Here is a 13,124-nt window from a genome sequence, read left to right on the forward strand (position 1 = left end):
CTACGGGAAAATGTTATTGAAGCCCACCTAAGAGAGGAATCTAAGGTATCAGAGAGACAATTCGGTTTTATGCTAGGGAGATCCACAACAGAAGCTATTTACCTCCTAAGGAGGCTTATGAAAGTTTTTAGAGCCCACAGAAAGGACCTCTATATGGTCTTTATTGACATGGAGAAAGCATACAATAGAGTACCGAGAGAGCTAATTTGGCAGGTCCTAGAGAAGAGAAGGAGTAAGATTAACTATGTAGATATAATTAAAGACATGTACAAGGGAGTGGTGATGAGTGTCAAAACGACAGAGGGGCAATATAACGAATTCCCAATCACAATTGGATTACACCAAGGATATGCTCTAAGTCCTTATTTGTTTGCACTCATTATGGATGATCTAACTAGACACATCCAAGACTCAGTTCCGTAGTGTTTGCTATTTGCTGATGATATTGTGCTGATAGATGAAACTATGGATGTGATTAATACTAAACTGAAGCTATGGAGATCAAGCTTGGAATGAAGAGGTTTTAGGTTAAGTAGAACGAAGACAGAATACATGATGTGCCCCTTAAGTCAATCTAGAGGAGGGGAGGGAGTGGTGAAGCTAGGGGAATAGGAACTACCCTAGGGGGACTGTTTTAAATACTTGGAGTCTATCATTAACAAAGAGGAGGATATAGAGGACGATGTTGCCCATAGGATTAAAGTGGGGTGGATGAAGTGGTGAGGTACGATGGGAGTGTTATATAATAAAAGAATACCTATTAAACTTAAAGGAAAATTTTACAGGATAGTTATACGACTAGCTATGACGTATGGAGTGGAATGTTGGGCAGTCAAGAAGAGTACTTTGAATAAACTAAGTGTAGCGGAGATGAGAATGTTGAGAGGCCTGTGAGGCAATACTAGGAGAGATAGGATAAGGAATGAGTGTATTAGAAATGATTTAGGGGTTGCACCAATCCAAGACAAACTCTATGAGAGCCGATTGAGGTGGTATGGCCATATCCAACAGAGACCTATGGAGGCCCTAGTAAGGAAGAGTGATCAGATTCTCTTGGAGGGAGCTAGAAAAGGTAGGGGTAGGCCTAAGATGATTATTAACGAAGTAGTTCGAAAAGATATGCAAAGCATAGGGCTCGACCCTAGTATGACTTCAAATAGAGTTACGTGGAGGACAAGGACCCGTGTTGCTGACCCCCTATAGGGGATGTTTCCATGATGCGTCTTTCTATGCTGTTGTAACTTCTTCTATTATCCCCATGTTTATTCATTTTAACCTATTCTTTATTCTTCTTTACTTTCTATTTCTCATATTGGATCCATGTAGCCGACCCCATTCAGTTGGGATAAGATTATGATTGTTGTTGTTGTTACGTATCATGGACATTACTTATTAGAGAGAGAGAGAGAGAGAGGAGTTTTGGGGAGATGATTTTATCATCTTTTCTCCTTGGCCACGAGCAGCAAGCCTCGCAAATCGGTTGCTCTTTGATAAAAAAAAAATAGTTTTTGGGAAGAACTTAAGATATATATTCGGGTTTCTTCAAGAGGAAGAGGAAATTGGGATTTAGGGTTTGTGTAACTCTACCTAAAATTACAATTTTTCCCTTACTGACTTAGGCCAACATTTGTGAGCTTTATATGACTGGTTTGACCATGATGACTTGTTTTATGTTATGGATGGATATGATAATAATTAATTTTCTTTTGTGATGATGATTATTATATGAACCATGTTTATGATGCCTGCTTTATAAAATTTTGTCATTGGCATGACGAACTCGTAACCTTTGGTGCCTATATATTATTGCTTTTAAATGTGTTCTAGCATATATATGTGTATGATTGACAAATCATCAAACTCTCCCATGGCGATTATGACTTATGACTTTCTCCACTTCTTAGGATGTGTGGTCGATCTCCATCCACTGACCCATTGTTGTTTATTCTTGTTTTATATCAGAGATCATAATTGGTTCTTTATTTAAGTGAGCATGTTCATATGTATGTACGTTAGAGGTAGTCTTTGTGCATGATGTAAAGTGCAGCGCTCCCTACTCAGTACATTGATGTAGTAGGACTTTAAATGTTGTAATTATTTTTTGGATAATGAAGTTAAATTTTTTTAGAGAAGCCTTGTAAAGGGAAATTGCCTCTCACTACATATCATACGCTTACACTGCCTCGACATACCACTTTAAGTATCAAACAAGTTCCTATGTGGGGGGTGCACCTGTTTGTATGGCTCAATTTTGTAGATTTGGAGATACCTAATTCTCCTTGTATTTGTTCTAAATCGATTAAAATTATGTCCCTGACCAACGCATGTAAAATTTGATTATGAGCTTAGAAATTTTTTTTGTCTCACCGTGTGTAATAAGGAACCACTAATTTTAATTGGAGTTTTTGGAACAAATTCTTGATGTATACCTAATGTTTACCTTGTACATCGTTATGTATAGTGATATGGACACTAATTATGTTGTTGCAGACCTCACCAAGGGTGACAAACTAACTATATTCAACTATGATATGTGATATCGAAAGATTCAATATTTGCTCGATGCTTGAATATTTGACCATTGCTATAGACAATATGTTGAGGATACTACAACTCAACATCATTGTGATATGGAAGTCTATAATCAATGGGTGAAAAAAGATCATAGTACACGCTTTATTATGTTAAGCGTTGTGCATGATGACCTGATTGGTGATTATGAGAAATACACCATAGCTAAGTCCATGTGGGACTAGCTGAAAATTGACTTCAAATGTACATCTACTACAAGGTTAAGGGGTATTACCTTGAAGCTTGAGATGTATAAGATGGACCCTAAGCACATTATGCCTGAACACCTTAGGGTGGTCAAAGACATGATTTGAAAGCTAAAAGATACTAGAACCACCGTTACTGACGAGCAGTAGTTTCAAGCTGTCATTAGGACACTACCCGATTCTGAGAGCCCCACAAAGCTTATTAATTCTCAAACACAATGATAACATTAAAGATTTTACTAACATTGTACAACATGTGAAACTTGATGTGAAGCACCAAGAGGCGAACCATGTAACTGCCCTAGTCGTCTAGGGAGGTAAGCATAAGTTTGAGTACAAAAAACAGGGCAACCCAAGAAATCAGTGTATGACTCAGAACCAGGTGTCAAAAGAGGGCAAGCCCGCTAAGCACAAAAGAGGCAAGCATGGGAGGAAAGAAAGATTTATCCAAGGTCAAATGCTACAACTACCAAAAGATGGTGTACTTCACTCGTGATTGCACTGATCCGAAGAAGATACCATTTCTATTCCACTCTCTCTGTACATTTGTTTATACCCATGTTTTGGTTGCCCATACATAGTCTGATTGGATTATGGATACAAGAGCAATAAAACATATAGCGCAAGATCGATGGAGTTTTGTAGATTACTGTAGAGTTTCGGTTGGATCCCAAAACTTGTTCATAAGGAACGATACTAGTGAAGAAGTTCAAGGAGTTGGTACTTATTATCTCAAGATGTATACTGGACGCACCTTGTACACACCGGATATTCAACATAATCTACTTTCAATTTCTATATTAATACCTTTAGGATATTTTTTCCATATTGACGGTTACACTTTAGGGTTTTATTTGAGTGGTACTATTGTTGGATGTGGATCCTTAATGATTTATTTTTTAAATTACATTTAATTAATTCTATTTCATTTATATAGTTATTACATGTGATAATTTTGAATCAATTACATGACATGCTAGATTGGGACACATAGGGTGAGACAGGATGGTTGTGTTAGTTAGAGAAGGCCTTTTAGGCTCACTTGCTAAAGTCAACCTCCCTGTGTGTGAGCCTTGTCTAGCAGGTAAGACTCATCATAATTCTTTTAGAAAGTTAGTCCAAGCTACCCAGCCTCTAGATATTTTCCACGTAGATATTTGCAGCCTATGTAAATGCACGCTATGACACCTCTTATTTTCTCACATTCATTGATGATTATTAATGATACAATTATTTTTATCTAATCACTCACTACTACGAGGCATTAGATTGCTTCAAAAATTTCTTGGTAGAGGTTGAGAATCGATTAAGGGCTTAAAAATATTGTGCACTGACCGGGGACACGAGTATCAATCTGACCAATTTAAAGAACTGAGTGAGAAGAAGGGAATTTGCAGGAAGCTATCAATTTGTCATACTCTACAGCAAAATGGTATAGTGGAGAGGAGGAATAGGACACTTTTAGATATAGTTAGGTCAATGATGGTGCAAGTCGACCTCCCAATATCATTTTGGGGGATGCTTTTTTGATTGCATCCTTAACTGAGTGCCTTCACAGTCAGTTCCTTTGACCCCTTATCAGTTATGGAAGGGCGCAAAGCCTAACTTAGGGCATATGTGACCATGGGGATCAGTAGGTTATATTCGTAGCACGTCCCATAAGTTTGAGAAGCTTGGCCATAGAGCTAGGAAACACAACTTTATAAGATATTCCGACAACTTGAAGGGTTACATTATGTACGGTAAACACCTTGATGGAGGAATGACCGAGATAAAGTCACGGGATGTCGACTTTTGTCACACCCCAATTCCAGTAGACCCAACTTATCATTAGGACTACTGGTGGTGTGGGTAAGACACATACCTATCTTACAAACCTGCCAGGATTGCTGATAGCAGTACCTTAAAATTTCACAATCTCACATCACAACCAACCAAAAGCAGCGGAATCAGAGTATAATGGTGAAATCATCAGATATAAATGGGGAAATTATCTAATGATAAACATAATATTGTTAACCAAGTTATTCTGTTTACAATCCTTCAAGACTTACATATATTAAGTTTAAAACATAATATTCACAGACCTATATCAACATAATCAAAAGTATGCCGAACACCTCATGGCACCGCGTATGCACAAAAGTCACAAGCACAGTCCTGGCCATGCTTCTCAGCTTCTAGCATCTACCAGTTGCCTAGTCCGTACTTAGGCCGGAGGAAAAAGAGTCACTAGCCACAAGCATGATCATACCAACATCATCATCTAAAAAGTATAAATACGTGGGGTGAACTTTCCAACTCACTCAGTGAGGGGTGGGGTCAAGCACATCCAAGCAAGACAATAGTAGTAATAATTTATGATGCATGATTGTGAAAATTAAACACATAGTCCATGATGCTCGTGATGTAGTTCATTTATTTATTATCCACCTAACAAAACAAAGTCTGGTAAATGCTACTATGGTGCATTAGGCTGTATCTTTCATCTCGGAACCACCTTCGACTATGCAAGGATACAAACCCTAGCCATGAATAGAAGCCGACCGGTACCCGTATGCGTCCATGGGTTAATCAACAAACCCCTGATAACCCCCTCTTGGCAGTCACGACACCAGTAACACATCAGTCACACCGGACATGTTCCTGGCTCCGGCTACAATCACATCGTACCGCCAGTGTGGCATTCCAAAAAGGCACATCGAACATATAATAATGGGTTATTCAACACCTCAACCCTTGAGGTTCATAGCATAGGGAGTGATACCTAACCACATATACGCTACATGCCTTCATAGTGATATAGTTAGTATGAATTACACGATATCGGTAAGACCTCGGCCACAAAGTGTAATCCATCTCCAAATACAATCCCGATTACACGATACTAGGGAGACCTTGGCCACAAAGTGAAACCCAAGACCGTTTACCTTATCTAGCATACATATCACAGTTGAGTATGGACTACGCGACGCCGGTACAAATCATCTGCCATGAAGCGTATCTATTTCCAAATGCAGTCCCGGTGTACATGATACCAGCGAGACCTTGGCCACAAGGTGTAACCCATGACTACAACTAACTCTAATGCACATAATCAATGCATGAATGCAACATACACATGACAATCACAGCATCGGTACCACCTCGTCCACGTCGGATTCTGTCTCACACACACAACCAAACACTTAGTGTTCATGGTACCGGTACCACATCGGCCACATCGAATCTCATCATACATATAAATGAACAGTTCGTATGAAATCCATAAGAATGTAACATATAATAATCACCATCATCAGGTGAGCAATATAATTATGCATATTAAATCTAAGCATGTGAACAATTCTATAATAATTAAATAATCCAAAATAAAACAACCATCCCTCACCTTGTTGATCTCTGCTTGTGTTAGGGTTCAGATAAGGCCATTGATCAATCCACTTAGTTTTGGTCTCGGGGCTAGTGTGCATCATTGTCCTAGACAAAAGGACATTCGTACATCAGTAGGTGTCAGAAATATCGAGAGGGACCCACATAGATCACACCCAAAGGGTACAGACAAAATCCTTCAGTGACAGTAACATCACTGGAAACACACACCAGATACAGGGAATTTTCATCAAAAATATCAGTCCTAGTTCTGATGGAACTGACAGAGAGATCCTAAGGCTCAGTGGTCCACCAAAAATATGCCACCGGAAGTAGATATAGTAGATCCGGTGGGCTGTTTCCGATGGTGGTTCAGGATAGTCCACCCATTGGGATTTGTTCCATGGAGTTTATAGGGGATGTTCCCAGCATCATTCTAAGCCAATAAAATCTTGATTCCACTAAGCCGTTTGGGAGATACGTCGATTGAACTATCGAAACCCTAGTTGGTCTTTTGGCAATACATGTTGCTGGAGCTCACGGGGCTTGATTTGAGCTCGATAACAACACCGGGAGGGTAGAACACGCATTCTATGATGTTAACATGGTTTGTACACTAAGATTCCATCCATACCTAGCTTTGTCTAGGTCAAAATAAAGAGAGAGAGAGAGAGAGTGGTGGAAGTGAGTGTACTTACATCCGACAGCGATTCCGATAACTTGGTTGCAGTTGGCTCCAAGGTAAGCCTTCTCCTTCTTCTTCCTTCTCCTTTTTCTCTCCTTCCTTACGTTAGACACAATAGAAATGAGGAAATAAATTCTTCATTTCTAACTTATAAGTTAAAATGGACCTTAGGGTCTGTTTGGTTAGACCCTATTCAGATCAATCGGGTTATGATGACTTTTGGAGCCCGAGAACTCGTCCACTTAAGTTCAAAATGCATTCATGTCATGAGTAAAGTGTGGGGGATGATTTGGGATCATCTAAGACTGTTTACGATGTGAGCGATGGGACCCACGGGCATCGACACTATGACAGTAGCCTATTATGTTCATCAGAAATAGCCCACCAGATTCAGGCCTAGTGGATCCGGTGGCATATTTCTAGTGGTCAAGAAAGCCCGATGGTCAAGATAGCTTGTTGTCCCATGGCTGGTCTTGCATGGGTGGTTACCCTCGGATATGCTCAAGGTGTTTCAGCAACTTCGATACGTGCCTGGACTTATGTGTGAGGAGTCGGGTCACTTACCGTCTGGGATCGAAACATATGAATCCCCTCCAATTAGACTAGCATGCGATGCATGAAAAGTTGAGGTCATCTCTCCCCCTTTGGCAATGGGTGGCCATGAGTCAAAACCCGACTATGCTTTCGATCTCCGGTCCGAGACCTATCATAACAGTTTAAATTAGACTGAGTCAAGGCACGGGTGTAACATTCCCCCCACCTTTCATGAATTTCATCTTTGAAATTGAACATACCTTACAAATTAAACAATCTAGGATACAGCTTCAATATCTCATCTTCCTGCTCCCAGGATGCTTCCTATTCAGAGTGGTTCATCCATTTCACCTTGACAAAGGAAATGGTGCGATTGCAGAGAACATACTCTTTCCAGTCAATAATCTTCTCTGGAAACTCCACGTAGGTAAAATCCTCATCCAACTCACGGGGTACGTAAGTCAAGACGTGAGTGGGGTCAAAAATGTACTTCCTCAGCATAGAAACATAGAAGACATCATGTGTACCTTCCAACTCTGGCGGTAAAGCTATCTGGTAAGCTACCAATCTGATCCTCTCCAGTACATCATACGGTCCCATAAACCTTGGACTAAGCTTTCCCTTCTTGCCGAACTGCATTACCCCTTTAATTGGGGAGATCCGCAAGAACACCTTGTCTTTAACAATAAATTCCATATGTTTCCTCCTAACAGCCGCATAGCTTTTCTGCCAAGACTAAGCTTCCTTGATCCTTTCTCTAATCATATTCACCTTCTCACTAGTAGCCTGTATCAAGTATGGACCCAAAATATGCACCAACCTTATCCCAATAGAGTGGAGTTTGGCACTTCTTGCCATATTGTGCCTCGAATGGAGACATTCCGATGGTGGCCTAATTACTATTGTTGTAGGAGAACTCAATAATAAAATGTGTTCATCCCAACTATAACTCATATCCAAGGCACATGCTTGAAGTAGGTCCTCCAATGTTTGAATAGTCCTTTTCGACTGACCATAGGTCTGAGGGTGAAAGGCAGTGCAAAAATCCAACTGTTTTCCCATAGCCTTCTACACACATGTCTAGAACTTAGAAGTGAACTTGGGATCTCGATTAAGGATGATACTAACTAGCACATCTTGCAATCTGATAATGTTATCGACATACAACTTGGCTAACTTGTCCATAGAAAATGTGATCTTGATTGGGATAAAGTGAGCTGCCTTGGTCAAGCAATCCACAACTACCCAAATGGCATCTATACCCTTCTGTGTACGGGGTAGGCCTGTGACAAAGTCTATGGTAATATTCTCCCATTTTCACTCTGAAATAGGTAGGGACTGTAATGACCCATGGGGCCTTTATCTCTCAGCCTTGACTTGCTGGCATGTAAGACATCTAGACACATGCATGGCCACATCATTCTTCATTCCTTTCCACCAATAGGAGCCTTTGAGGTCCTTATACATTTTATGCTGCCGGGGTGAATGGAGTATGGAGAGCTATGTGCCTCTCTCAAAAATGTGTCTCTCAAATCACCATCACTGGGCATACACAACCTCCCTTTGAACTTGAGAATTCTGCTTTCAGTTACAGAGAAATTCGGGTCCTTTTGGGTTCCTTCCATGCATTCTGCTATCCGCTTCTATAACTCTGCATCAGTAACTTGAGCTGCAGTGATCCTATCCACCATATTAGGTTGTACCACCAATTTCGATGGTGACAAAGTGACACCCTCTACTAATAGTTCCAAGTCTAGTTTCCTAGCCTCCTCTAGGAGATATTCATTGGTAGTCAGTGATGCAAGGGTCAGTGGCTGAGATTTCCGATTAAGTGCATTAGCTACCATATTGGCCTTTCCTGGGTGACAGTGGATAGTATAATCATAATCTTTCATCAGCTCTAACCAATGCCTCTGTCTCATGTTAAGCTCTTTTTGGGTGAAGAAGTACTTGAGGCTTTTATGGTCACTGAAGATCTCACTCTTCTCACCATACAGGTAGTGTCTCTAGATTTTCACTGCAAAAATCACAACTACCAACATAAAATCATGGGTGGGGTAGTTCTTCTCATAATCCTTCAAATGACAGGATGCATAAGCAATGACTTTCTCGTGCTGCATCAATACACAACCCAATCCTAGCTTGGTGGCATCATTATACACAACCACACCACCTGTACTAGTCGGAATAGTCAAAACTGGAGCTGATACCAACCTTTGCCTTAGCTCCTTGAAGCTCTTCACACAATCATTATTAGACCACTTAAATTTTACACCCTTTTGTATGAGTCGGGTCATCGGAGTAGCAATGTGAGAGAAGTTCTCGATAAACTTTCTGTAGTATTCGACCAATCCCAGAAAACTACCTTTACCTTGCCTGGGTCAATCTCTATCTGAAACAATATGGCATAGGAATGCCACCTATGACAGCCAAAACTTGTACTTGCTAAATTTGGCATAGAGTTGCTTCTCCCTCAGCCGTTATAGTACTAACCTGAGGTGAACAACATGTTCCACTGCACTCTTGGAGTAGACCAAAATGTCATCAATGAATACTATCACAAACTTATCTAGGACATATTGGAATACCCAGTTCATCAAGTCCATAAATACAGCCAGTGCATTGGTCAACCCAAATGACATTACCAAGAATTCATAATGTCCATACCTTGATATGAAGGCTGTCTTACTGACATCATTATTCTTGATCCTGAGCTGGTGGTAGCCCGATCTAAGGTCGATCTCTGAGAATACCTTGGCACCCTGCAACTGATCAAATAAATCATCTATCCTTGGTAAAGGATACCAGTTCTTGATGGTTATCTTTTTAAGCTCCTGGTAATCAATGCATAATCTCATACTTTCGTCTTTCTTCTTGATGAACAATATTGGTGCTCCCATGAAGACACACTAGGTCTAATGAATCCCTTCTTCAGAAGGTCTTGAAGTTGCACCTATAATTCCTTTAACTCTGTGGGGGCCATGCTGTAAGGGGCCTTTGATATTGGTGCCTAGCCGAGGAGTAGGTATATAGCAAACTCTGTCTCTCGGTTCGGTGGCAAACCTGTCAAGTCATCTGGGAATACATCGAGAAATTTCCTCACCACATCTAGCTCGGTCAATGGCCTAATCTCTATCTCAGTATCCATCAAAGATGCTAAGTAGCCTTGACATCCCTTGTTCAGTAGCTTCTTCATCTGGAGTGCGGATCTAACAACCTTTTTGGGTTTCTTGAGCTTATCCCCTTGGAACACAAACTCATCATCATCACGAGATCTGAAAATGATTGTCTTCTCTGCACAGAGCACACTGGCTCTGTATGCGGATAACTAGTCCATTCCTAAAATCACATCAAAGTCGATCATATCCAACTCGATCAAGTGAGCATTCAACTCATGATCACCTATGGTCACTGGACAAGGCTCATCAACATAGTTCAAACCCACTACAGTTCCTATATGGGTGCTCACAGCCAAACATAGAGTCAGTCCCTTGGGTGAAATTCTCATCTTCATCACAAATGCCGGTGACACGAACGAATGCAAGGCTCCTGAGTCAAATAACACATGTGCAGGCAATAATGATATCAATAATGTATATATCACTACACCGGGTGCAGCCTCAGCATCTTCAGCAATTATAGCAAAAACTCTGCCCTGTGGTCTCTGGCCCTGTAGGGGCTGTGCAGGTCTAGGGGCTGAATATGTCTGTTGGGGTCTAGGTGGCATAGTGTATGGTGCATCACCTGGCCTTCGGTGGGGGCATGCCCTAGCCATGTGGCCTAGCTGATCACAATGAAAGCATATTGGGTTTGATCCTGAAGATTGAGATACATCACTAGATCGAGAGGATTGGGAAGTCTGGCTAGCATCAGGCTTCATAAATTGCATTGAAGTTGGGTTGACATAGGGCACTCAGAAAGGTTTGCTGCCTCCCCTAAAATCAGTAGATCCTATTGGCCTCTTTCCCGTCCCTTGCTAGACCGTGAAGTTGTCTCTATGCCGATCTTCAATAGATTTAGCCACTTAGACCACCTCAGCAAAGGTCTGCAGTTTCAACCCCACAATGGTTGACCCAATTCCTAGCCTCAACACTTTCTCAAACTTCTTCGCTTTAGCTCTATCACCTCTAAGATGCTCAGGAGAAAAATGGAATAGCTCCTCAAAGCGTTGTTGATACTCGAGCACATATCGAGACCTTGAACCAACTAAGAGAGCTCACTCTCTCTCCTATCACAGAAGCTTTTCGAAAAATAGTTCTCAAAGAAGGCCCCTTTGAAGTTTGCCCAAGTGGGGTTTGGGTTACCAGCCCTCAGAATAGGCTCGGTGGTACTCCACTAATCATCCGCTTCATTTTGTAATTGATAGCTCGCACATAAATTTTTTTACTCATCAGTGCAGCCCATCAGTCTAAAAACCTTCTCCATTCCACCAATCCATCTTGATGGATACAACGGGTCTTGGCCCACCTTTGAGAAGCATGGGGGCCTAAGCCGTTGAAACTTCTTTATCATTTTCCTCAAGTCTGTCCAGCCCTCTACATGGTCTTGGGCTTGATCCGGTATCAGTTCGTGCACCTTCCCATGCACATTTGGATGCCCTCGCCCATGCACTTGTGCCCCACCAGAAGTTTGAAGGGTAGCCAATCCAGCAGGTATTGGAATGGGTGCCAGTGGAGTAGGAGGTGTGGGCAGTGCATTACGGGCTTCCATTGCCACCTAGATCCTATCATCAATCCTGGCCATAAACTGGTTTTGAATTTCCTCAACTCCCCATATTAAGTTGTTCATAATGGATGCCACATCCTGGGTTGTAAGTACAGGCGGAGCCGGAGGTGCATTTTGGGGTCTACCCTGATTCTGTGTAGGGGAAGCGAGAAGTGACAGGCGTGATTGGGATCAAGATCGAGTGTTCCCTTCGTGACATGACTCCTGTGGAGGAATCCGATTAGTGCACATACATATAAAAGGTTGCATATAATTAGAACACATGCATGCATAGTGGGTCCCACACATATACGATAGGAGAAATTAGGGTTATGAATATGCATAGGTGGGGTCTGCACATATTTGGATCCGATCGCCCACATATCAAGAAGGGGCACACAATTAGGGTAACAAAATAATAATTTATATTTAAAAAATAAAATAATTTATTTTTCAATTTAGTCCACCGGAAATAGGGAGACTTCTCACCAAAAATATGGCTTAATCCACCAGAAATATCAGTGTTCTTTTTGGTGGACAAAACATAGAGTAATTTGGGATTTTTCACTCTACCAGAAACAAGCACCGGAAGCATGCCCAGTGTTTTTGGTGGCTCCAAAACGGTTATAAATAGGCTCGGGTTTGGGTTTTATTGTACAAAACCCTATTCTAACTTGTGGAAAAGGTGTGGAAACAGCCAAGGAGGACTTTTCAACCCATTCCCTACCTTCCTCTCGCTATATTGAGATCAATCAGCACCGCATTTGCACCAAAGGTATGTTCCTCCTCTCTGTAACTTAGTTTTGCGATTTTCTTCTTTGTGAGCTTTACATTCAGCCATTGGACCTGGTTTTTCATTCTTAATCCTTAAGAATCATATTACAACGATATTTGGACACTATGTACGTACCCGATGAACCGTTAAACAAGATTAGCAAGACACTGCCGCTCAGTTTAACCCAATCTTATTTCGCTCTGTGGTTGAGAAGACCGTTGGGAACTCTTTGAGCACCACAATGTGGACCCGGGAGCCTATGTGAGGACCAATGACT

The sequence above is a fragment of the Macadamia integrifolia genome, chromosome 3 (assembly GCF_013358625.1).
Source record: "Macadamia integrifolia cultivar HAES 741 chromosome 3, SCU_Mint_v3, whole genome shotgun sequence".
Lineage (NCBI taxonomy): Eukaryota > Viridiplantae > Streptophyta > Magnoliopsida > Proteales > Proteaceae > Macadamia > Macadamia integrifolia.